This window comes from Lathyrus oleraceus, chromosome 5 (genome assembly GCF_024323335.1).
Source record: "Lathyrus oleraceus cultivar Zhongwan6 chromosome 5, CAAS_Psat_ZW6_1.0, whole genome shotgun sequence".
Lineage (NCBI taxonomy): Eukaryota > Viridiplantae > Streptophyta > Magnoliopsida > Fabales > Fabaceae > Lathyrus > Lathyrus oleraceus.
The window spans coordinates 428,808,063-428,835,575 of NC_066583.1; the positions used below are offsets into that span (position 1 = coordinate 428,808,063).

General features: G+C 38.2%; 1 long non-coding RNA gene across 1 annotated transcript; it reads right to left on the bottom strand.

Annotated features, from left to right (window-relative positions):
• Nucleotides 1-9,287: 9,287 nt before the first annotated feature.
• LOC127085229 (uncharacterized) lies at nucleotides 9,288-25,604 on the bottom strand. The gene is made up of 2 exons (XR_007789030.1): nucleotides 22,948-25,604; nucleotides 9,288-11,758 (listed from the first exon to the last, which is right to left on the bottom strand). It is a non-coding gene; the product is annotated as an uncharacterized LOC127085229 (long non-coding RNA).
• Between the last annotated feature and the right edge of the window lie 1,909 nt (nucleotides 25,605-27,513).

Consider the following 27,513-nt stretch of genomic DNA (forward strand, 5'->3'; position numbering starts at 1 on the left):
CAACTGTTGCCTTCAATGACCTATCGATGACCCTACGATGACCCTTTTGCATCCAAAGGATAAAACTACTTACTTCTCAATAGTAAGGACAGTTTTACCCTCATAAGGATAGGAAATGCCCATAACGACCTTAGGAAGGTATAACTCTCAATTGTTGGATCATAACCTAAAACATTTTCCACCCCCCACACTTTACAAATCCTAGAAAATCACCACTTGATATACATTCATACGAGAATCATTACCAAGTTACATTTTTCTAAACCGTTTTCAAAATCAAACGAGATAAATACTTTGTATACATTCATACGAGAATCATTACAAAGTTAACTCTCTTTCCGAAACATTTTTTCAAACAATTCACGAACACTTTTCAGACAAAAATATAAGTGATCCAGCAATTAAGAGCCCATGGATAACCATGGATACAAAGGGTGCTAATACCTTCCCTTTGTATAATGTACCTCCCGAACCCAAAATCTATTGAGGTCTTTCCTGTTCTTTTCCACCTTTCCTTATTGGATAAAAGAAAAGTCGGTGGCGACTCTTGCTATCCGCGACATTGCGATAAAAAGCAAAACACCCCAAGTCAGTTCACCGTATGACAGAACTGGCGACTCTGCTGGGGAATCTTTAAAAAGAGAGGTTACCTTAAAAACAAGATCACTTATTTAAAATTGTCTGATTTACTTTTAAGGGATTGCTTGGGTATTTTTGAGTGAAAGATCCTACACCCGGATCTAGTGTACCTTAGGTAAGTAGCAATAGATCATCGCGACTATCCGGCGTATACTGGAATGGTTAAAATGATGGCTACGGTCAATGTGATACTTTGGTTGTCCTGATGTTCCTCATGTTGCTTGAGGAAAAATTTGGCTTCCGCGTGGTGTCATCAAAGCATTAACCAGACCTTTAGAACCCTAATTGACTCATCCTGGCCATTAGGAAGTAGTGAGATAACTGACTTCGGTTCCGACTGGGGTTGGTTGAGACTCGATACTACACTCTTTGAGATTGGACTTTAGGGAAGCTTCGGTCAACCACTTGGTGTTGCACTGAAGTGGACTTAAGGAAAGGTCGATGATTTGAGATCCTTTTAGAACCCGGTTACTATTCTAGGACAGGTTGAACCAACCAAACTTCAGTGGGGAGGGTACTTACCTATGGAACTCATGCAAGCCTTAAAACCTAGGAATGATGGTTGTGTGACTTGCTTGTGCTTGTTGTTTACTTAACATCATAACATCATAACATCATGGCATTGTACTAACCATTTCAAGGACTTAGGGATTTAACTTTGCTCTGTTTTAAAAATAAAAAAAAAAAAAAAAAAAAAAGAGTTTCCTTTTTTTGTTGGTTTACGTAAAGTTAAATTCCAAAAGTCCTTGAAAACATTTCATGCATTGCATAACATAACATAACACTGCATAACAGGTATTCTACAAGTTCAATGTTCTCACGGTCTTCATTCCAAACAGAAAAATGGATCTCGAACAAACTGTCAAAGATCTCCAGACTCAGAATGCTCAATTCAAGGAGATGATGCTAAGCTTATCCAAGGGGCAGGAGGAACTGAAGGCTCTTTTGCTCGAAAAGAAGAGAGACAAGAAAGCTGTGAGTTTCATTAACCCGGGAAGAAGGCGTAAAGGACAGGCCGCAGGAGTCAAGTTTGGAATCCCGAATGGTCCAGAAGAGGGGGCGGAGAATGATTCAGAGGAAGAGAATGCTGATTTCTCCAACCCTGAGGATGACGATGAAGATTATGAAAATGAACAGTACTCTCCAAGAGATGATAAGTACAAGTTGCTGGAAGAACGTATGCTAGCTATGGAGGGTCAGAAGGCACCCGGTCTGGATTTCGAAAGTTTGGGTCTGGTCTCCGATGTGACCATTCCTCGCAAATTCAAAATCCCCACTTTTGCTAAGTACGATGGTGCGTCTTGTCCTCAGATGCATCTGAGAGCTTATGTGAGAAAGATTCAGCCGCACACCACTGACAGGAAGCTATGGATCCATTTCTTCCAAGAGAGCCTGTCTGGCACACAGTTAGAATGGTACTATCAGCTCGAGAGCTCTAACATCCGCACCTGGACTGATTTAGCAACAACTTTCTATAAACAGTACCAGTATAACTCTGAACTAGCACCTACCCGGCTACAGTTGCAGAATATGACTATGGGATCTAAAGAAAGCTTTAAAGAATATGCTCAAAAGTGGAGAGATTTGGCTGGCAGAGTCAAACCCCCCATGACTGATCGAGAATTAGTGGACATGTTCATGAGCACACTGACTGGCCCATTCTACAGCCATCTATTGAGGAGTTCCTCATTGGGTTTCATTGAACTTATATTAACAGGTGAACATGTTGAAAGTGGCATTCGAAGTGGGAAGATACAGGCGACTACCTTTGATCCTCCGGAGACTCCTAATGGCATCACTGCCCCTCTGCCTAATCATGACGAGACTGTCAATGCTGTGGAAGATACTGATAACGATTATGACCTGGATAGCTGGGTCTACCCAACAATTGGTGACAGACTCAATAATTGGAAAGCTGAAGACACTATCCCGATTTCCTTTAGTCGGGAGTAATTGTTATTGTTATTTTAACATTTTAAGGCATTGTGTCTATGCCCGGGGCACAATAGCTAATTTTTCAAGGGTTTTTGTCATTTTCATAAGCATATTTACATTCAATAAATCAATGGACCTTTTGCATTCAAATATTACGCTCTTTATCTTTCCTGTCATTTTTCAAAACAAGCTACGTTTTCTTGCACACACTCACGTAACAAATCGCGTATCCATATTCACTCTGGATCCTGTGGATAATAGTTCTACTACTGTTCATTATGACTTTGAAAATCCGATCTACCAAGCCGAGGATGGAAGTGAGGAAGATTGTGAAGTCCCTGGAGAACTTGCCAGACTGGTACTACAAGAAGAAAAGACCACACAGCCGCATGAGGAATCAATTGAAATTGTAAATCTGGGTACTGAAATAGACAAGAAAGAAGTCAGAGGTTTCTTGGGACACTTGAATTACATTGCCCGATTCATTCCACACTTGACTGCTACCGGCAAACCCATCTTCAAATTACTAAAAAGGAAAAATCAAGAGATGGTATGGAATGATGAATAACAAAATCAGGAAATATCTCCAAGAACCTCCAATTCTGATGCTACCAGTTGAAGGAAGACCTCTAACTATGTATTTGACCGTGTTAGAAAATTCAATAGGGTGTGCTGGGGCAACATTACGAGTCTGGTCGAAAAGAGCATGTCATACACTGCCTTAGCAAAAGGTACCGACTGTGAAACAAGATACTCACAGCTCGAGAAAGCTTGCTGCGCTTTGGCTTGGGCTGCTCGCCGACTAAGACAGTATATGTTGAATCATACCACTTTATTGATTTCTAAGATGGATCTTATCAAATATACATTCGAGAAACCTGCTGTCTCCTGAAAGAGTTATCACTGATAATGGTACTAAACTGAACGCTGCATGCAGTTCAAAATAAAACACCATAACTCTTCTCCGTACCGGCCAAAGATGAACGGTGCCGTGGAGACTGCTAACAATATCAAGAAGGTCATGCAAAAAATGACAGTAACATACAAAGACTGGCATGAGATGTTACCGTTTGCTCTTCACGGTTATCGCACTTCAGTATGCACTTCGACAGGAGCAACTCCTTTCTCTTTAGTCTACGGAATGGAAGTCGTTTTACCAGTGGAAGTTCAGATTCCCTCTCTAAGAATCATGAAAGAGGCGGGCTTAGATGAAGAGGAACGGATTCAGACTCGACTCGATCAGATAAATTTGATTGAAGAGACTCGCGGCTGTTTGTCATAGGCAGATATATCAGAAGCGCATGATCCAGGCATTTAACAAAAAGGTCAAGAGACAGGTATATCAAATCAGCGACTTGGTAATCAAGCGTATCATTCTACCACAAGGTGATCCCAGGGGCAAATGGATTCCCACATACGAAGGGCCATTTGTAGTTAAGAAGGTATTCTCTGGTGGAGCCGTGATGCTTGCTACAACGGATGGCAAAGAGTTCCCGCATCCTGTGAACGCTGACATAGTTAAAAAAAATACTACGCATAAAAGAGACCCGCTAGGTCGACGGATCTAGGCAAAAGTAAGGGCATCCCGGCGAACCAAAAGGGTTCCGGCAAAAATTAGGGATAAACATATACAAATGTACACCCGGCAAGTCGAAAACCTGAAAAGGCGGCTTGGGCAAAAAGGGGTATCCTGGTGGACTGAAAACCTGAAAAGGCGGTCCAGGCAAAAATTAGGGATTAAAGCGTATGACTATGTCCCGTTCTCTGTCAGCTTCACCCAAGTTTCAAGGGACCGAACAAGCCAATCACTTCTATCCGACAGCAGGAGATGAGATGCTTGAAGACATAATGACAGTAGTGGAATTGAAATCAATAGGACTTTTTCTGCATAGCTTTCTCTTCGTTTGCATGACAATTTCCTCTTACTAGGATTTCTGTCTCCTCGTACACAAGTTGCCTGTTTACAGGCCCTCTTTCAAAATCAATACAATTTTATCTCCGAAAAGATGCTTTTGTTTTTACTTTCTCTGTTTTGTTTGCGTAAACGTCCATTGATTTAATTTGAATTGATTTATGCATTTGAATATGATCAATGTTTACAAAAAAAATGCATGCCTAAAATGGCAATAGCAATTACGAAAGGACTTTAGGATCGAGGAGAAGGTCTAATCACGCTTCCCAATGAATCCGTTGCCAATTCTATTCCCCGGCTAAGCCAGTTATTCCCCAGAAGAACTCGGCATCACCAGACATACTGGTCATCTCTTCTACCCTCAGCCAGGCTCTGTCGAATGTTTCTACCATCAGACAGAAATCAAATACCCCAGCTGAGGAAGGGTCATCAATACGAATATCTCCGACCAGAAGACTGAGATTTATTTCCCCAGTAGAGTCCCCTGGAAGAACGTTTCAGACACATAGTGCATTCATTACATCACTTCACATCACATACCTACATACAATTTTCGTTCCGCATCATATACATTACATACATTTCATAACATATACATGTATACAATGCTCTCATTTATTCCAGACGCATAATTCACTCGTTACATCATTTCGCATGCATACAACATTTGCATCTCATGCATCATGACATGGCATGAAGCTAACTTTATTTTTCAGGTTAATCATCCTCCTGACACAGTCAAAACAAAGGTCCATTCAGACGGACATCCTCATCAATTACATTCAAAATTCAACTATAACCCTCAGACACTGCCTAGCATACGGTATATTCCGAGGTGTAGTCTAGCGTACGACTACTTTCTTCTTCAGATACATCTTTCAGATCTGCTCCATGTCAACATCCATTCTGACATACTCCTAACGATGGCATCTATAAGCCCATCCCAAATGTTCATTGCAAATACAGCATACACAAATACTATCAGATATAGCCTAGCGTACGGTCCATCCTGATTCATCTCAACACGTGACTCCTTCAACTCAGATACGATCTAGCGTACGATCCATTCTGACCTTCAATAACTCAAAGACAGTCTAATGTACGACCAAGTTAGACCTTCAAATCTTCAAATACCACTCAAATACAGTCTAATGTACGACCAAGTTAGACCTTCAAGTCAGATTCTGCAAATACAGTCTAATGTACGACCAAGTTAGACCTTCCAGTCATCAAATACAGTCTAATGTACGACCAAGTTAGACCTTCCAGTCATCAAATACAGTCTAATGTACGACCAAGTTAGACCTTCCAGTCATCAAATACAGTCTAATGTACGACCAAGTTAGACCTTCCAGTCATCAAATACAGTTTAATGTACGACCAAGTTAGACCTTCCAGTCATCAAATACAGTCTAATGTACGACCAAGTTAGACCTTCCAGTCATCAGATACAGTCTAATGTACGACCAAGTTAGACCTTTAAGTCCTCAGATTCTGCTCGAATACAGTCTAATGTACGACCAAGTTAGACCAGATGCCGCTCGAATACCGTCTAATGTACGACCAAGTTAGACCTTCATCTCCTAAGAGCTACCTAGTGACAGGTACATTTCTGAATTGTAGTCTAGTGTACGACTACCCCTTTTTAAGCAGATTCAGCCTAATGGACGACTCATTCTGCTCAGATACGGTTTAATGTACGATCAAGTTAGACCTTCATCTCCTAAGATTCTACCTAGGGTACGGTACATTTCTGAAGCATAGTCTAGCATACGATTACCCCCCTTTCATCATCAGACACAGCCTAACGGACGGTTCGTTCCGCAACTCAGATACGATCTAGCGTACGATCCATTCTGATCCTTTATCCCCAGCAGTGTATGACTCATTCGGATTCTTATCTTATTTTGATTCGGCACAACATATTACTCCTCCAACAATACGGTCTAGCGTACGACCCATTCGGATCTTCATTCCTCAGATACTACCTAGCGTACGGTACATCCCGAGGTGTAGTCTAGCGTACGACTACTTTTCGTCAGATACAGCCTAACAGACGGCTCATTCTGCAACTCAGATACGGTCTAGCGTATGATCCATTCCGATCTGTTATCTCCAGCGGCGTATGACCCATTCTAACTCCCCAGTGAAGTCGACAGCCTAATGAATGACTCACTATACGGTCTGGCGTATGACCCAGTGACACCCATGACTTCAGATATCTTCTAACGTACGACGCACTCTGAGGCTCTCATCATCAAACTTCCTAGATGGCATCCTTAAGCCCATCTCCATCAAGACTAACTAATTGACAAGTGCAAATTTTTGGGGCATTCTAAGTGTTCAATAATCTTCCACCTCCAGACCACGAATGGCGTACATACCATTCTGACTCTCTCGGTTCAAGAATATTGAACAGGGGCAGCTGTCATACCCCAAAATTTGCCCATTAATATTTCAAGACATTTTTTTCAGGGCACTCCGACTCCTTTTTATGACACTGATCTTAAGGGAACGAAGGCCCAGCTCACGAATGGCCCAATCCAGAAAATGGCCCAAACTGGCCTGTTCGCTACACGTTCGCTACACGCTCGCCTAGTGATAACAGGAAGGTGGCTTATTTTGAAGCACAAGTAAAAATGGAGGAAAAGGAGGTGCAAAAAGGAGAGAAAAAGAACCAAAGGCCAAAGCCCAGCCCAAAGCGCAAGACACAAATGCTGTGCTTGTGACGGACGTCACAGAGGGCGTGACGAGCGTCACGCAAAACAGCCTTGTGACGGACGTCACACATGGTGTGACGAGCGTCACACCACTACCCTACTTTTTGGGCGCAAGTAACGCCTCAGAGACTTGAAGAGACGTTGAGGAGTGTTGGGCCCTATATCCACGCCATGCAATTAGCCACGGTGAAGACCTTTTGGCAGCAGGCAGTTACTTAACGATACCAATATAAATAGCCACTTTGAAAAACCTAAAAGGGGGCTTTTCCAGATTCTTTTTCCTTTTGCCGTTTTCGCTTTGGCCTAGTTTCTTTTCCAGCAGCTTAGGCATTGTTTATTACGAGTTCTGCACTACTTCCCTTGCAATTTCCTATTTCCTTTTTTAGCATTTAGTTAATTCTTTTCGCACAATAGTTTCTACAACGGAAACTATTGTGTACCTTTTTACCGGATCCAACCTTACGTTAGGATCTAGTTTATTTCCTTCGTTTTAGTTTGTTGTTTAATTGAAAAATCCAAAAACAAATCCTACCGGCTTGTGGTGGAGTGTTCAGGACTACTATTTAACTTACTCCGGGCCACCCTAAAGGAGACCCTGAAGGAAAAGCCGGAGGCTCCGCCCAACTCAATCCGGCATCAACCCTAAGAGTGCCAATTCAAGGTTGCAATTCAATTGCAAACAGGTTTGCGTTGCTATCGCCGCTTTACGTTCCGAATTCCCATGTGATACCATAATTGAGTTCATAAATATATTTGAGGTTCTGCATGTAGACTTAAGCATGCCTGGATACCTTGAATTGTTGTAACGGATGCCGCTGTTTTTCGTTCTGTTTTGATCTTTGCCCTTCTGACCTATTTTATTATAACCATGCTTTGTTTACCTGATACTATTACTGCTTTGGTGCAACTCCTCGATTACACCCTGCTTTGGTATTCTAACCCGTTTGCTGAATTTTTGTAAAGGTTCACATATCCCAGGAAAAGAGTGTTGTTTAGGCCTTCCACTTTATTTGTGGGATACCCTTATGAAGATCCACCCTAAATTGCTTAATTAATTTTAATGTATTAATTTTAATGTATTATTTTTAATGTATTGATTTTAATGTGGAGATTCATCCTAATTACCTAATTAACTTTAAAATATGACCTTTGAATATGTGATCTTGGACCTCTCTTTGCTGCCCTACGGTATTACGGTATAACGGTCATGTCCCGCGAATATGGGGATACACTTAGCAATGGCCCTTCGATTAAATCATCATAAAAATAAATCATGGTCCCTCGGATGTTGCCTTCGAATATATGATTTCGTCCCTCGATGACCCTTCGGTGTAGCCTACGGTTAAATGATGATCGTCCCTTCGAATGCTAAGGTATCCTCACAACTGTTGCCTTCAATGACCTATCGATGACCCTACGATGACCCTTTTGCATCCAAAGGATAAAACTACTTACTTCTCAATAGTAAGGACAGTTTTACCCTCATAAGGATAGGAAATGCCCATAACGACCTTAGGAAGGTATAACTCTCAATTGTTGGATCATAACCTAAAACATTTTCCACCCCCCACACTTTACAAATCCTAGAAAATCACCACTTGATATACATTCATACGAGAATCATTACCAAGTTACATTTTTCTAAACCGTTTTCAAAATCAAACGAGATAAATACTTTGTATACATTCATACGAGAATCATTACAAAGTTAACTCTCTTTCCGAAACATTTTTTCAAACAATTCACGAACACTTTTCAGACAAAAATATAAGTGATCCAGCAATTAAGAGCCCATGGATAACCATGGATACAAAGGGTGCTAATACCTTCCCTTTGTATAATGTACCTCCCGAACCCAAAATCTATTGAGGTCTTTCCTGTTCTTTTCCACCTTTCCTTATTGGATAAAAGAAAAGTCAGTGGCGACTCTTGCTATCCGCGACATTGCGATAAAAAGCAAAACACCCCAAGTCAGTTCACCGTATGACAGAGTGCTAAAACTTGGAAAGCATAAACTTAATATTTAATTTGAGGGAATTGTAATTGTTATGATCTCACCGGCTTATTTATCATATAAATCGTCTCTCACATGCATCAACATATATTCACATGCATCAACATACATACACATGCATCAACATACATAATGGAACAGTTATGGCCCCTAGTGCAATTGTTCTCCCAAGCCAATGAGAGAACCTAAGCTAACTTAATAACGATCTAAGCTTCTCCAAGCAAGATCTTCAAGGTTGTCCTCCATTGATATTGAATTCTTCTCTTTCTTCATATCATTATTCTCCTCTGATATTGAATTCTTCTCTTTCTTCATATCATTACATTACAGAAGAAACTCGTTTTACATACGAGGGATTGAGATGAGAAAAGAAGTTACACTAAGAGTAAAAGGAGAGGCACGACACGCAGGTCGTATTTAAAAACCCAAAACAAAATGAAGTAAGACTAAGGCCATAACTGATCACAACAAGGCAATAATAACAAACACATTATTATTATTAATTTTTAATTCCTTTAATTAATTAAAACCAAATTAAATTTCGGTGACCGATCACACTACGCAGAGTTAGTCGGGGGTTCCGCTGCCCGATCAGCGGACGGTGGTTCCGATCGCCACAAAGCACGTGACGACCGTCACAAAGCACGTGACGACCTTCACGTCCAGCTTGTTACGATCGTCACAAGCTCGTGACGAACGTCACGTGGCCAAATTACAGAAATTTTGAAACAGTCAAGAGACGTGTTCCAAAAAGCCCTAAATTCACAACTCTTTGACGGCACAACCCTTGCACCGTCACCAACCCTAATGCGCTAATTTCAGACCGTCAAACACACCTCGATTGTTGATTCAGTGTGATTGATCAACAGGTCATTGCTTCACTGTCGCATCTCGAAAAATACGATTCCTCGCGATGGTCGCGGAAAAAATTAAGTTCTAACAGAGTCGCCACCGAACTTTATTTATCCCAATGAAGGAATAGGAAAATATCGATAAAACCTTTAGGAAATGGAATAATGGTCGTCGCAACCATATTCGGGTTCGGGAGTGGATTACGTAAGGGGAAGGTATTAGCACCCCTTACGTCCGTTGTACTCAACGGGAACCTTTTAGTTCTAAATTGTGTTTCGAGTGTTAATTTATGTTTGTTTGTTATCTTTGGGTTATAAAAATAGAAATTGATGGGAACCTCAGAAAGGGAAAAGGGAGGTTTTTTTTATTAGTGTGCTCGCGAAGATACAGCAATCTCCTGCCTACGTATCCTTATGGTGCAATAAGGAAATCAGAGCATTCGTAGTTCGGGGACTACGATTGGTTGGTGTCTTTTAATGAACGACTGTTTAGATCGCATCCTAAAGGCTAAACGTTGGCTTGTCTACTCTCGGCGGAGGCTTAAGCATTGGTTTGTTGTGCGCATTAGAAAGGATTAACAGTGTTCTTTCTGAAAAGAGTTTTGGTCACACGGGGGTGACAAGTTAGATTAATACGTTGAATGTTTTGATTTATTGAGATGTTTTTGGTTGGATGACGATCACTCAGATGGTCGAGTAAGACAACTCGTATCCTAACAGTCGGGAAAGGGAGTAGAAGACTCTAGACCGCTTTCTTTTTCATCCTTAATTATAGAAAGGATTTGATAATAATTAAAGTGTTTTGAACGGATGACGAATACTCGGATAATCGAGTAAGACAACTCGTATCCTAATAATCGGGAAAAGAAATAGAAAACTCTAGACCATTTTCTCTTTCATCTAAGTGATTATAGAAATATGTTTATGTATGGTCGATGTATTTTTAGAATAAACGACAAGTGCTCGAATGACTGAGTAAGACAACTCATATCCAAGCATTTGAGAAGAGGAATTGAAAACTCAAGACCATCTCCCTTTTCGTACAGTCTGTTATGGAAATGATTTGACTAAGTTGTATGTTTGTAAAAAATGACAATTGTTCGACTGACCGAGTAAGAAAACTCGTATTCAAACAATTGAGGAATGAAATTGAAAATTCAAAGTCAACTCCCTTTTCATTTAGCTTATTGTGAAAATATTTCAATTTAATCGGGTTTGGAAGTTTGTAGAGGAACGACAATTATTTGACTAACCAAGTAAGAGAACTTGTATTCAAATAATCGAGGAGGGAAATTGAAGACTCAAAGTCGTCTCCCTTTTCATTTCTTATTATGAAATGATTCGATTTGTTTGTGCTTATGTGGATAGAAATGACGACTATTTGACTAACCAAGTAAAAGAACTCGTATTCAAATAATCGAGGAGAGGAGTTGAAAACTCAAAACCATCCCCCTTTTTATTTCTAAGTGAAACAGTATTTGATTGTGATTAGATATTTTAATTTAACTTTAATAGAAATACTCGATGTTGGATCGAGGTTTTAAATTCGTGTTTTTGTGAAGTGATTGGATTTTTATTTAGTGAATCAATCATCTACTCGATTATTCAATAACCGAATAGGTCTCATTGTAAGAAAGCCCAAGAGTAAGCTATGTGAGGTTGATGGCAATGCTAGAGAGCAATCGACCTACAAAGATATTTGAAACCGGAGTCGACATTGAATCGAGAATTGTTTGATTTTGGAAATTTGGTTTTATTTAGGTGGACCAATCTAAAATAAAGAAAGTTACATTCTATTAAAATAAGTTAGTTGCACTCATGTTAGGAACCTTTCTCTTGGTATATGGAAATAATTCTGTAAAACTTGACAAAATTGAGTAGATAATCAAATATTTACATCCTAATAATTTTACTCAATACTTTTCAAGGTGAAAAGACACTACAACGAGTCCTAAGTAGCCAACATCCCACATTGAAAGATCTCATAAAATATTCTCATAAAATACTTTTTCAGTCAAAAAGAAAAACAACATAATGCAATTGGCCCCAACTATAACATGTGAGTTTACTTATTAGAATATTCATGGCTAACTTCAGCATATTTTATTACAATTAAAATTCCTTATGTTCATTTCTAGTTTTCATTAACACTTACAAAAGTAACCACCTTATTTTCATTGCACTCCCTACTTCAAATACGTGTGTTTGTATATGAAACAATGAAAACCTTTTAATTATTTTTGGAAACAATGAAGTAATAATTTTGTAGAAACTTGTAATTATTAGTAAACACAAGAAACATTATCTCAAACCAAACAAGTCCTAAATAACTTAAATCAATAACATCTTCTCATGCCATGACTAATATTAAACTCAAAGGAGGTTTCTAGCTGAAAAAGTGAGTGTACTATTTTCTTAGTATGAAAAATGACGGCATATGAAGATTCATAACAAAACTGTCAAACGTAAAGTCTAAGCATACCAATATATAAGCATGTTATAAATTTAAGATGGTGTTAACACAAGAGAGTGATTGTAATTTACATGCAAGTCAAACTAATATCAACACAAAATATATTCTCAACATTGCATAAGTGTCACACCATCATTATTATAGCATCAAAATCCAGCGCAAACATGGAATAATCAGACCACAATAGATAACCGAAATACGCACATCAATACAAAAACACTAACCCAATCTGAATTGACCCAAATAAATATCACCACCTTAGCTCAACAGAAGCCCCTAGCAAGATTAATATGAAACTGAGCAAAACCGAAACCTGTACATTCGAGAATCATAACATGTTGAAAACGACAACAACATACTTAAACCAGTGACATACATATTAAACACTAAAAGAATGAAACGGAAAATGCCGACATGATACGCACAAACAGCAAATGAAAAATAAATTAGAACATGGTAAACAGAGATAATCAAATTGAAAAAAAACCACTTGAACCTCGATGGATGACGTTGATCTTGCTGCATATCCAGTTGTTTTCCGTATTGAGCTCGAGACATTGAGCATCGTTACACACAATAATGACGATGAAGACGGAGTAACTTACCGTTGAAGAGAGGTTGACAGCGTGAGATGCAGATTCAATACCATTGGTGGTGCGGTTGAGTTCGGAAACAGAAACAATGTTGTTGTTGGTTCGTGTTGCTGAAACGGAATGTCAACACGGCGTCGTTGTTAGTTGGATGGAGTTCTGTCCAAAAATAACAAGGTTAATGCGCGGTAGCTCTTCGAATCGGACCGAGTTTCGTGGTTGGGATTTGAAGAGAAAGTCGTTCACGATGTAGATCGGCAGACCAATAGAGAAGTGGTTTCGGTTGTTTGTTTGGTGGCGGAAGAGGGTTCAAAGGGGATTTCGGCGATTGAGAATGAGAAAGGGATAATCGTATTGGTGAGCTTGGTTTTTCATCGGTGAAGACGATAAAGGTGGTGGTGAGCGGTGAAGCAGAAGGTTTGTGTGGGTTTCCGGCGACTGGAAGAAGGTCGTCGCCGGCGTCGCTGAATGTTCAGAGTGATGGGTTGTTTTATGATGGTGAAGGCAAGACGGCGAGTTGAAGAAAACTGAGGGAGTGAAGCGAATATTGTGGTGCGGTTGTGTGCCGACGGAAGGAGAAAGAAGAAGACATTCAGAAAGAACCCTTTTCTTGTGTCTGTTGGGTTTTTTTAGCCAATGAGAGAGAAGAGTATCCTTTTCTTTTCTTTTCGTTGAGAGTCTCTGAGTGTGAGGTACTGAATAGTGAGTGGGTTATATGAATGAGGTGAGACTGAGAAAGAGTTAAAGTGAGTGAGGTGATAGGTGGCGTGTGTTGAGAGAGATGGAGGTAGCGTGAAGGTAAGAGATACGCAAGCTGGATACCAGCTGTCAAAAAAAGAGAATCCAATGTAAATTTTATTTTATTTTTGAGGAAAACAATTACTATTATAAAAAATCCTATTAAAAATTTCTAATAACTATTTTGATTTGTTAACCTAATAAAAATAGTGATCGATTATAAATATAAGTCGGATATAAATTTGCTCGAAAAATTAAATCAAACACACTAAAATGATCAGCACAAAATATACTTATTGAAAAAATACAGCGTTTCCTCAAATTCTGAAATAAATTTGCACCGGTCAAAAGGCTTAGGCAGGTCAAAATGTAATCGAAACAGTCGCTAAAAAAATACAACGAGCACACCAAGTTAAACTACGTGAACAGTAGATTAATAATAATGGTGTCTGCAATTTTAAATTTGAAACTTTTTACCCGCTGATTTTACATGTTCTTGAGAAATGATTTAACCAATTTGTCTGTATTTTCAATAAATTTATTCTAACTGATATTTTAGGTTTTATTCATGATGAAATGCATGTCATGTTGTGCATATGATGCAAATTAAAAATAAAATCAATTTTACAAAAATTTAAATATGTCCGGACAAAATTGGGGTATGACAGCTGCCCCTATTTCATTATCTTGAACTAGAAGGTAAGAATGACAATAGTCTTCGTACATTCGTAGTGGAAGGTAATTAAATACGAAAAGACCCAAATTTTGTCCTGGGAAATGCAAGGAAGAAAATATAGGAAGAAAATGCAGTGAGAAATAGTGATAGACGTTATCCTAAAGTAAAATGGAACAGCCAAGACTTTCTGGGAGTCGTCAGAACAGTATCTTGGATGTCATAGTCGAGATATGTTAGTAAAGGAATGACATCCCTAGCTAAATCTCAAGATTTTTCAGTATGCTAGAGCAGTATAAAGAAAATCTGACATGAGACTCTTCATATTGATGAAGCAGCATCTCAACAGTAAAAGTGAGATTCTCTGTATCGAGTCGAAGCAGCATCTTATATGATAGAATTAAGATGTTCCAGCAAGGGAAAGATACCTTAATTGAATCTAAGACTCTCCGAGGATATTAGAGCAGTATCTCTGAAAACAAATCTGTAATGAGACTCTTCATATTGATGAAGCAGTATCTCAAACAGTAAAAATGAGATTCTCTGTATCAAGTCGAAACAGCATCTTATATGATAGAATTAAGATATTCCAAACAAGGGAATGATACCTTAATTGAATATAAGACTCTCCGAGGATACTTAGAGCAGTATCTCTAGAAAATATGAAATGAGACTCTTCATATTGATGAAGCAGTATCTCAAACAGTAAAAATGAGATTCTCTGTATCGAGTCGAAGCAGCATCTTATATGATAGAATTAAGATATTCCGAAGAAGGGAAATGATACCTTAATTGAATCTAAGACTCTCCGAGGATACTTAGAGCAGTACCTCTAAAAAATCTGAAATGAGACTCTTCATATTGATGAAGCAGTATCTCAAACAGTAAAAATGAGATTCTCTGTATCGAGTCGAAGCAGCATCTTATATGATAGAATTAAGATATTCCAACAAGGGAAAGATACCTTAATTGAATCTAAGACTCTCCGAGGATACTTAGAGCAGTACCTCTAAAAAATCTGAAATGAGACTCTTCATATTGATGAAGCAGTATCTCAAACAGTAAAAATGAGATTCTCTGTATCGAGTCGAAGCAGCATCTTATATGATAGAATTAAGATATTCCAGCAAGGGAAAGATACCTTAATTGAATCTAAGACTCTCCGAGGATACTTAGAGCAGTACCTCTAAAAAATCTGAAATGAGACTCTTCATATTGATGAAGCAGCATCTCAAACAGTAAAAGTGAGATTCTCTGTATCGAGTCGAAGCAGCATCTTATATGATAGAATTAAGATATTCCGAACAAGGGAAATGATACCTTAATTGAATCTAAGACTCTCCGAGGATACTTAGAGCAGTACCTCTAAAAAATCTGAAATGAGACTCTTCATATTGATGAAGCAGTATCTCAAACAGTAAAAATGAGATTCTCTGTATCGAGTCGAAGCAGCATCTTATATGATAGAATTAAGATATTCCAACAAGGGAAAGATACCTTAATTGAATCTAAGACTCTCCGAGGATACTTAGAGCAGTACCTCTAAAAAATCTGAAATGAGACTCTTCATATTGATGAAGCAGTATCTCAAACAGTAAAAATGAGATTCTCTGTATCGAGTCGAAGCAGCATCTTATATGATAGAATTAAGATATTCCAGCAAGGGAAAGATACCTTAATTGAATCTAAGACTCTCCGAGGATACTTAGAGCAGTACCTCTAAAAAATCTGAAATGAGACTCTTCATATTGATGAAGCAGCATCTCAAACAGTAAAAGTGAGATTCTCTGTATCGAGTCGAAGCAGCATCTTATATGATAGAATTAAGATATTCCGAACAAGGGAATGATACCTTAATTGAATCTAAGACTCTCCGAGGATACTTAGAGCAGTATCTCTAGAAAACAAATGAGATTCTTCAAATTGATGAAGCAGTATCTCAAACAGAGAGATGAGATTCTTCAGATAAATGAAGCAGTATCTCGAATATTCGTCTGTTGGGGGATTTTTTTTGAAAAGACTCTTTTTGAGGGAGATTCACTAGAAATGCTTTGCAGGGGAAAAAGCTCATAAGAGACTTTTTAGGGTAACCTCTGCTTGGGGAGCAATGACTGTAAAGAAAAATGCCGGGAATATCATTATTAAAAAAGTTGAAAAATGATTTGCTGAGAAATAACCCTACGAGCCTATGTAGGGTAATAAATCCATTGAACTAAAGGAGGAAAGTCTGGGATACATATGCATGACCCTAGATCCTGATATTTAGGTGTGATTTTTGTGTGATGCTCCATTTTGGATGGAAGCATCATGCATGGGAGAGTACATGAGATGTATGCAGTATGCAATTGCTAGGGGAATTTAGGATGTGCATGTAGGAATGCGAATGATTTTTATTTTGTTGAAATTCCCATTTTGTGGGGGTGCGATGCATGAGTATGCTGATGATTGATATGAGTGTGTTTTTTTTTTAATTTTATGTTTGGTAGGAAAACCATGTATGGGTGATTCGTGTGATGCATGTGGGAATGCAACTGGGTAATAATTTTTTTTGTAGGGTTCTTGATTGCCAACGAGGTTGGACTTTAAATGGGAGCTGCCAGATGAGAACTGGTGAAGGAGATTGAACTGCCAGATGAGGACAACACTCGAAGGATATGTTACCAGACGCGAACTGGTGAAAATAATTGAAATGTCAAACGGGACTGAATTTGTTTTTGTTTGTCACACATGAACTGATTTTTAAAGTAGGCTACCAGACGAGAACTGGTGAAAATAATTGACTACCAGACGAGAACTGGTATCGAAATAGGTGACCTACCAGACGAGAACTGGTATTAAGAGATAATTTACCAGACGAGAACTGGTATTAAGAGATAATTTACCAGACGAGAACTGGTATTAAGAGATAATTTACCAGACGAGAACTGGTATTTGGCAAATGATTTGTCGTACAAGAACTGATTTTTGATATAGTTTGTCAGACGGGAACTGGACTTTGGAATAAGTTGCCAGACGAGAACTGGACTTTGAAATAAATTGCCAGACGAGAACTGGGCTTTTGAAAAAGGTTGCCAGACGGGAACTGGGCTTTGAAATAAATTGCCAGACGGGAACTGGACTTTGCAATAAATTTTCAGGCGAGAACTGGACTTTGTAATAATTTTCCAAGCGAGAATTGGACTTTGGCGTCAGATTTTTGGTTTCAAGGCTTTTTGATGTCAAGTTTATGTTATGGGTTATGCCTGATAAATGATATGATATGCATGGCTTTATGCTAGAGCAAAGCGACATGACTAATGCATGATGATGATTTATGTAATGATTGGAAGGTTTCCAAAATGCCCCTGCGCGGGTATTGGAAGAGAAGGGTTTTTTGCAGAAAGGCCTTTGTCTGTCAAAAGGTTATTTTATGGGGTGATAGCGTGATTCCCCGACACTCATCTTGAACTCTGCAGTTGATGACGTGTGAAAAATCTTTCCCTTGAACAGCTTGAAGTCAAGGAGATGACTTGCTCCTGTATGGCTCATCTTGCCCCAATGTGATGAGTCTATGCAAAATGTTTACCTCGAAAGGATTTTGAAAGCAATTGTACCATAATTTGGAGATGGATTGCCCCAGAATTTTGATCCATGAAAGGATTTATCCTTGGTTAACCGACTCTTGGAGTGGTTGACTTTCTGTGCTCTTGAGGTAGCTTGCCCCGGTATGAGCGTTGAAGCGACTTAACTCACCATAACTGAACATTGAAGGGGTCTTCCCCTGGCCAACAGAACCTCTAGGTGATTTGCCCCTAGTTAATAGAGTCCTGAGATGATTTGCTCTGGATCAACTGATTCTTGAAATGATTTGTACATTTATTAACAAATGTTGGAGACTGTTTAAGACTGACCAATTCTTGGAGCAATTTTCCTATGATCAACTTGATGTTTAGGTGGCATGCCTCAGATTCATAGGTTGTGAGGTAGTCTTGATTTGGGTTAGCACCAACGAATGTCCAAGTTCCTCTAATGTTCCTTATTGTTGGAATTTCCCTTACGTCAAGTACTGACTTGTAATTAAAATTGTTTGTTCAGAAATGGTAATTTTAATGCGATACTCATGCAAGTTTTGAAAAGAATTTATTTGAATGATGTGATAATGGGTGACGATTGGACCATGAGTCCAAATGTAATGTTGATTTAGAAATTTAAAGTGCGAAAGACACAGCGAGAATAATGACATTGATGTTGAATATTAGCAAATCTTTAGGAGTCAGTTTACGCAACTTTGCTGTAATATGCTTTCAGAAATAACCCTACCTCAATTAGGTCTTTTGAGGGTTGTAACGTGGCTTTGTTTACGGTTATTGAAACAAAAGGATATAAGGCTCAAAGTTTATTTTAACCCACCCTTTCTTCATGATGATCTTCCAATCCTACGTTCAATTAATTCGACACACACTTACTCTTACGAGGTTTCAGCAGTGTAAGATCTTTTTGATATGACAGTCACTTATTTTGCTCTTTATGGATGTTGGTGATCTTTTGATTTGGATATGGTAGTCACTGAATCTCGTTTTGTTTTGTTGAGGGTTTTTCGTGACCTCCTTTGATTTTTTTCTTGATCCCTAACTTTTGCCTGAACTGCTTTTGAAGCCTTAGTCCATCGGGATTGCCCCTATTTTTTGCCTAAGTCGTACCTTTGGGTTGTTCGACTTAGCGGGCTTTTTCCATTTTATTTTTTGAAAATTTGTAACTGCCCAGTCAATGGTCATTCGGAGAACAACCAACATAACTTTTGGATTTTGCAAGGTTCCTTCGACACTTCAGGATGTGTGCGAAGAATATCATGTGGTTGATCCTCAGACAGGATATTCCGTCTTGTAATCCGAATGTGTAGTTAAATTAACTGAACACTACCCTGCCCCAGGTTTAATGTAAGGTTTTTTAAATCCGAAAGAAACTCCTACTTCTAGGCTCGAAGTGGTTGACTAGGGATTAACTCCTTATCTCTCCAGTGTTTGGGGATTTGAAACAATGCCTGTACATCATCAGTAGGATTTTATCCGAAAGCATACAGTCAGCAATTATGGGTATTTTGTTTTCGTCATCCTCCCTCAGATCTTTGCTAAAACAAAAGTTATGATAAAGAAAAGTGAATGGGAGAAACACTGATGTATTTTTTTGTTTTTGATATAAGAGAAGAAAAATGAGCGAATGCGAGATGATTAATTCAAAACATGCATCATTACTTCATCAATATTACCATTAAAAACAAACAATGTTTAAACACAAGCAACTTTTAACAACAAAGAAACTACAAATGCAAAAATAGAAACAAATTAGTCCAACGATTGCCAGTGTTGAGGATGTCTTCTTGTCTGAACTACTGGCATTAGGAGATACTCTATGAGATCTTTGAACTCATTCTGACGAGAGGTTTACGTGCACCAACAGGCTTCCTTCTGAAAAGGATATGTACCTTTTATCGATCAATTGTTGCACTTTAGCCTTGAAAGCATTGCAGTCTTCAGTTGAATGCCCTATTGTTCCGACATGATATCCACATTGCACATCAGGATCATATCCAGGTGGGTAAAGGTTGGGTAGGACCATTTACTGGAGCTGGAATAACATTCTCTACGACTGCAGTCTGCTGAATGTTGTCCTCCCTCTTTTCTAAAGCTATCATAGCCTCCACAAGTTGGTCTATCTGGTTTTTCATCGAGTCAACATCTCCTCTTAATGCAATGTGACTTTGCTCCAATGGGTCCATGGTTTTTCAAGAGCTACTTCAAGTCTGATATAAGTGTCGGGAAATCAACTGTAGGTGATGGACGAAGGATGGATGAGTTTTTTTGTTTTTATTTTTGTGTGGAAAATGATATGAAATGTATGATGATGAATGCAAATGCAATGATATATGTATGAAGGTAGTGACATGTTTAGGATCATAGGTTCAAAGTGTTCTCAGATGGATCAGCATAACGAGTAAATGACAGGTATCTCTGATTAATGGAACCCCATGGGTAGGCTCTACAGTTGGTAGGTTCCCAGAGTCATGGATATTTCTTGAGGACGTCACTGCCGTGACGAAGACTCGTCGGACAATAATATCCTTAAGAAGATCTCGTCTAGGTGAGGTCTTCGTATTATCCAAACAAGGAAAACTCCATGAGGATTCTACTACACGACTCTCGAGTCCAGGGTTCTAACAAGGTTCTCAGAGTCATAGATCGAGGTTGGAAATATTACTGTAAGGTAATAATACGTCCAAGGGATCTCATCTGATTGGGGCTTTCATATTAACCCAATAAGTCTGGGACTTTTCAGATCGATACTACATAACCACCGGATATAGTAGGTTAAAAGGTCCCTAGAGTCATTGATCCAACTTGAAAATACTATTGTCGTGACGAAGACTCGTCGGGCAATAATATCTCAAGAGAATCTCCTCTAGGCGGGGTCTTCGTTTCTTCCCAACAAGGAAGACTCCTTGCGGGCGCCCACTACGCAACCACCAACTTAATCTTATGGTTTTTCTCAGACTCGGGTGGAGAGCCTATCTCACCAAGTATCACCAACCAGAGAACCCCCAAATAAGACATAGTCAATAAATCACAATATAATAATTATGACAAAACAATAATAGCAGCATAAAAAAATAACAAATAAACAAACAAGATTAACACACAATACAGAAACTGAACTAAATTAGGCTTCACTCTCTTTTGCTTGGAGCTAATATCCCCAGCAGAGTCGCCATCTGTCGCATCTCGAAAAATACGATTCCTCGCGATGGTCGCGGAAAAAATTAAGTTCTAACAGAGTCGCCACCGAACTTTATTTATCCCAATGAAGGAATAGGAAAATATCGATAAAACCTTTAGGAAATGGAATAATGGTCGTCGCAACCATATTCGGGTTCGGGAGTGGATTACGTAAGGGGAAGGTATTAGCACCCCTTACGTCCGTTGTACTCAACGGGAACCTTTTAGTTCTAAATTGTGTTTCGAGTGTTAATTTATGTTTGTTTGTTATCTTTGGGTTATAAAAATAGAAATTGATGGGAACATCAGAAAGGGAAAAGGGAGGTTTTTTTTATTAGTGTGCTCGCGAAGATACAGCAATCTCCTGCCTACGTATCCTTATGGTGCAATAAGGAAATCAGAGCATTCGTAGTTCGGGGACTACGATTGGTTGGTGTCTTTTAATGAACGACTGTTTAGATCGCATCCTAAAGGCTAAACGTTGGCTTGTCTACTCTCGGCGGAGGCTTAAGCATTGGTTTGTTGTGCGCATTAGAAAGGATTAACAGTGTTCTTTCTGAAAAGAGTTTTGGTCACACGGGGGTGACAAGTTAGATTAATACGTTGAATGTTTTGATTTATTGAGATGTTTTTGGTTGGATGACGATCACTCAGATGGTCGAGTAAGACAACTCGTATCCTAACAGTCGGGAAAGGGAGTAGAAGACTCTAGACCGCTTTCTTTTTCATCCTTAATTATAGAAAGGATTTGATAATAATTAAAGTGTTTTGAACGGATGACGAATACTCGGATAATCGAGTAAGACAACTCGTATCCTAATAATCGGGAAAAGAAATAGAAAACTCTAGACCATTTTCTCTTTCATCTAAGTGATTATAGAAATATGTTTATGTATGGTCGATGTATTTTTAGAATAAACGACAAGTGCTCGAATGACTGAGTAAGACAACTCATATCCAAGCATTTGAGAAGAGGAATTGAAAACTCAAGACCATCTCCCTTTTCGTACAGTCTGTTATGGAAATGATTTGACTAAGTTGTATGTTTGTAAAAAATGACAATTGTTCGACTGACCGAGTAAGAAAACTCGTATTCAAACAATTGAGGAATGAAATTGAAAATTCAAAGTCAACTCCCTTTTCATTTAGCTTATTGTGAAAATATTTCAATTTAATCGGGTTTGGAAGTTTGTAGAGGAACGACAATTATTTGACTAACCAAGTAAGAGAACTTGTATTCAAATAATCGAGGAGGGAAATTGAAGACTCAAAGTCGTCTCCCTTTTCATTTCTTATTATGAAATGATTCGATTTGTTTGTGCTTATGTGGATAGAAATGACGACTATTTGACTAACCAAGTAAAAGAACTCGTATTCAAATAATCGAGGAGAGGAGTTGAAAACTCAAAACCATCCCCCTTTTTATTTCTAAGTGAAACAGTATTTGATTGTGATTAGATATTTTAATTTAACTTTAATAGAAATACTCGATGTTGGATCGAGGTTTTAAATTCGTGTTTTTGTGAAGTGATTGGATTTTTATTTAGTGAATCAATCATCTACTCGATTATTCAATAACCGAATAGGTCTCATTGTAAGAAAGCCCAAGAGTAAGCTATGTGAGGTTGATGGCGATGCTAGAGAGCAATCGACCTACAAAGGTATTTGAAACCGGAGTCGACATTGAATCGAGAATTGTTTGATTTTGGAAATTTGGTTTTATTTAGGTGGACCAATCTAAAATAAAGAAAGTTACATTCTATTAAAATAAGTTAGCTGCACTCATGTTAGGAACCTTTCTCTTGGTATATGGAAATAATTCTGTAAAACTTGACAAAATTGAGTAGATAATCAAATATTTACATCCTAATAATTTTACTCAATACTTTTCAAGGTGAAAAGACACTACAACGAGTCCTAAGTAGCCAACATCCCACATTGAAAGATCTCATAAAATATTCTCATAAAATACTTTTTCAGTCAAAAAGAAAAACAACATAATGCAATTGGCCCCAACTATAACATGTGAGTTTACTTATTAGAATATTCATGGCTAACTTCAGCATATTTTATTACAATTAAAATTCCTTATGTTCATTTCTAGTTTTCATTAACACTTACAAAAGTAACCACCTTATTTTCATTGCACTCCCTACTTCAAATACGTGTGTTTGTATATGAAACAATGAAAACCTTTTAATTATTTTTGGAAACAATGAAGTAATAATTTTGTAGAAACTTGTAATTATTAGTAAACACAAGAAACATTATCTCAAACCAAACAAGTCCTAAATAACTTAAATCAATAACATCTTCTCATGCCATGACTAATATTAAACTCAAAGGAGGTTTCTAGCTGAAAAAGTGAGTGTACTATTTTCTTAGTATGAAAAATGACGGCATATGAAGATTCATAACAAAACTGTCAAACGTAAAGTCTAAGCATACCAATATATAAGCATGTTATAAATTTAAGATGGTGTTAACACAAGAGAGTGATTGTAATTTACATGCAAGTCAAACTAATATCAACACAAAATATATTCTCAACATTGCATAAGTGTCACACCATCATTATTATAGCATCAAAATCCAGCGCAAACATGGAATAATCAGACCACAATAGATAACCGAAATACGCACAGCAATACAAAAACACTAACCCAATCTGAATTGACCCAAATAAATATCACCACCTTAGCTCAACAGAAGCCCCTAGCAAGATTAATATGAAACTGAGCAAAACCGAAACCTGTACATTCGAGAATCATAACATGTTGAAAACAACAACAACATACTTAAACCAGTGACATACATATTAAACACTAAAAGAATGAAACGGAAAATGCCGACATGATACGCACAAACAGCAAATGAAAAATAAATTAGAACATGGTAAACAGAGATAATCAAATTGAAAAAAAACCACTTGAACCTCGATGGATGACGTTGATCTTGCTGCATATCCAGTTGTTTTCCGTATTGAGCTCGAGACATTGAGCATCGTTACACACAATAATGACGATGAAGACGGAGTAACTTACCGTTGAAGAGAGGTTGACAGCGTGAGATGCAGATTCAATACCATTGGTGGTGCGGTTGAGTTCGGAAACAGAAACAATGTTGTTGTTGGTTCGTGTTGCTGAAACGGAATGTCAACACGGCGTCGTTGTTAGTTGGATGGAGTTCTGTCCAAAAATAACAAGGTTAATGCGCGGTAGCTCTTCGAATCGGACCGAGTTTCGTGGTTGGGATTTGAAGAGAAAGTCGTTCACGATGTAGATCGGCAGACCAATAGAGAAGTGGTTTCGGTTGTTTGTTTGGTGGCGGAAGAGGGTTCAAAGGGGATTTCGGCGATTGAGAATGAGAAAGGGATAATCGTATTGGTGAGCTTGGTTTTTCATCGGTGAAGACGATAAAGGTGGTGGTGAGCGGTGAAGCAGAAGGTTTGTGTGGGTTTCCGGCGACTGGAAGAAGGTCGTCGCCGGCGTCGCTGAATGTTCAGAGTGATGGGTTGTTTTATGATGGTGAAGGCAAGACAGCGAGTTGAAGAAAACTGAGGGAGTGAAGCGAATATTGTGGTGCGGTTGTGTGCCGACGGAAGGAGAAAGAAGAAGACATTCAGAAAGAACCCTTTTCTTGTGTCTGTTGGGTTTTTTTTAGCCAATGAGAGAGAAGAGTATCCTTTTCTTTTCTTTTCGTTGAGAGTCTCTGAGTGTGAGGTACTGAATAGTGAGTGGGTTATATGAATGAGGTGAGACTGAGAAAGAGTTAAAGTGAGTGAGGTGATAGGTGGCGTGTGTTGAGAGAGATGGAGGTAGCGTGAAGGTAAGAGATACGCAAGCTGGATACCAGCTGTCAAAAAAAGAGAATCCAATGTAAATTTTATTTTATTTTTGAGGAAAACAATTACTATTATAAAAAATCCTATTAAAAATTTCTAATAACTATTTTGATTTGTTAACCTAATAAAAATAGTGATCGATTATAAATATAAGTCGGATATAAATTTGCTCGAAAAATTAAATCAAACACACTAAAATGATCAGCACAAAATATACTTATTGAAAAAATACAGCGTTTCCTCAAATTCTGAAATAAATTTGCACCGGTCAAAAGGCTTAGGCGGGTCAAAATGTAATCGAAACAGTCGCTAAAAAAATACAACGAGCACACCAAGTTAAACTACGTGAACAGTAGATTAATAATAATGGTGTCTGCAATTTTAAATTTGAAACTTTTTACCCGCTGATTTTACATGTTCTTGAGAAATGATTTAACCAATTTGTCTGTATTTTCAATAAATTTATTCTAACTGATATTTTAGATTTTATTCATGATGAAATGCATGTCATGTTGTGCATATGATGCAAATTAAAAATAAAATCAATTTTACAAAAATTTAAATATGTCCGGACAAAATTGGGGTATGACATTCACCATACTAATGTCGGATTCCGAAGCAAATGACCATTGATCGTACAAAGGAAAACAACCATTTAGTGTTTGAATGAACGAAACGGAAACAGTATATCATATATACCGTACTTCGCATTAGGATTACTTATATCATATATAAGTTGATCGGTCTCAATTGCGTAACATATGAACGATCGATGTATCGTTGCTTCACCATACTAATGTCGGTTCCGAAGCATAGTCAACATCAATCATCCAACTCGTACACTCATGATGCCAAATTTAATCACCCGTTTAATTAATTGATTCATTCTGTCTTTTAATCATATTAATACAGAAAATAAACAGCTATCTGAGTCATGGTTTCGTAAGTGGCTCTGATACCACTGAAGGAGAATTGCGGTCCAAAACGCAGCGGAAATTAAAATTTTCTCCTTTAGAGATCCTTACGAATGGTCATGATCAATGATAGAATATTTACCTCTTGTGACGATTGAAACCTTTGGTGCAGATCTCTTGTGACGATCAAAACCTTTGATGCAGATCCACTGAGCGATCACGAACGTTGAACGATGACAACGTCTCTACTCAGTCCACACGAACGAATTCCTTCAATCTCAGTGCTAGCTGGTACGAATGAAGGCTTTGAGTGAGAGAGAGAGAGAGAGAACACGAAAATAATGCAACCGCAATGAATGCTTCTGCACAAGGGTTCTATTTATAGAATCACTTGTGTGGGCTTCAAGCTAAAAGGCCCACTTAAGTGTATTTTGGCCCATATTTTATAATATGCCCAAAATCACTTAAGCCCATGGTACCTTACCATATTTCGTATTCTACTCAAGTACACCGTACCTTACGATGTTCTATAATTCACTTAAGGGCACCGTACCTTACGGTATTCCTTAGTTACTCTATCTCTCATCAATCCGTCCTTTGTGTGTGACCCTGTAGGTTTTCGCGGCATTGGCAATTATATTAAATCATGTATTTAACATAATAAACAGTGAGCGGTATCTAGCAACACATCACTGCTACCCAAGACACGAAAATGTCAAGTGATCTGACAATTCCTTCTGTGATAATACTTATGTGTATAATTACCCTTTTGCCCTTATGTCTATATTGAACACAAGGCATAGACCGTGTCATCCTTGTCCAGTTCAATATTGGGCCCATAGACATTTATCCTGTTATGTAGGATGGGCAAATTCCATCTAGGTCACTCATGTCCCTCAGCATGCTTCGTGGAGTACCCATCAACTGTCTTTATGGTTATCCAGTTACGGACAACGTTTGATCAGCAATAAAGCACTCGACTCTACATCTAGGGTCCATAGTGGTTTCAGGTCGAAGAGTGGTATACACCATTATCACCATGAGAATAACTTATGACACTTTGCATAACTTTCTATATAGTATTCTCATAGCGGGTCAATCCGGTATAAATATTACTCCTAATATTCATACCTATGTTTAAGACTTGATAACTCTTTATCCATGATCCATGAGATGTGATCATCAGTCTACAAACATAATAATCTTAATGCTTTAATGTTATCCCACTTCACACTAAAGCTCGACTACGGATACTTTAAGAATAGTGTCCTTATGTTTAATGTGATCTCATGATTAAGTCATACTTGATACATTAAACAGACTAGCTATTCTAGGGACTTTATTAAACAAACGTAATAAAGAAAAAGCCTTTTATTATTAATAAATAATTCGATACAAGTACCAAAAGCATTGGCCTCTAGGGCTTACACCAACACTTAACTCTTGAGCAAATATTTTATC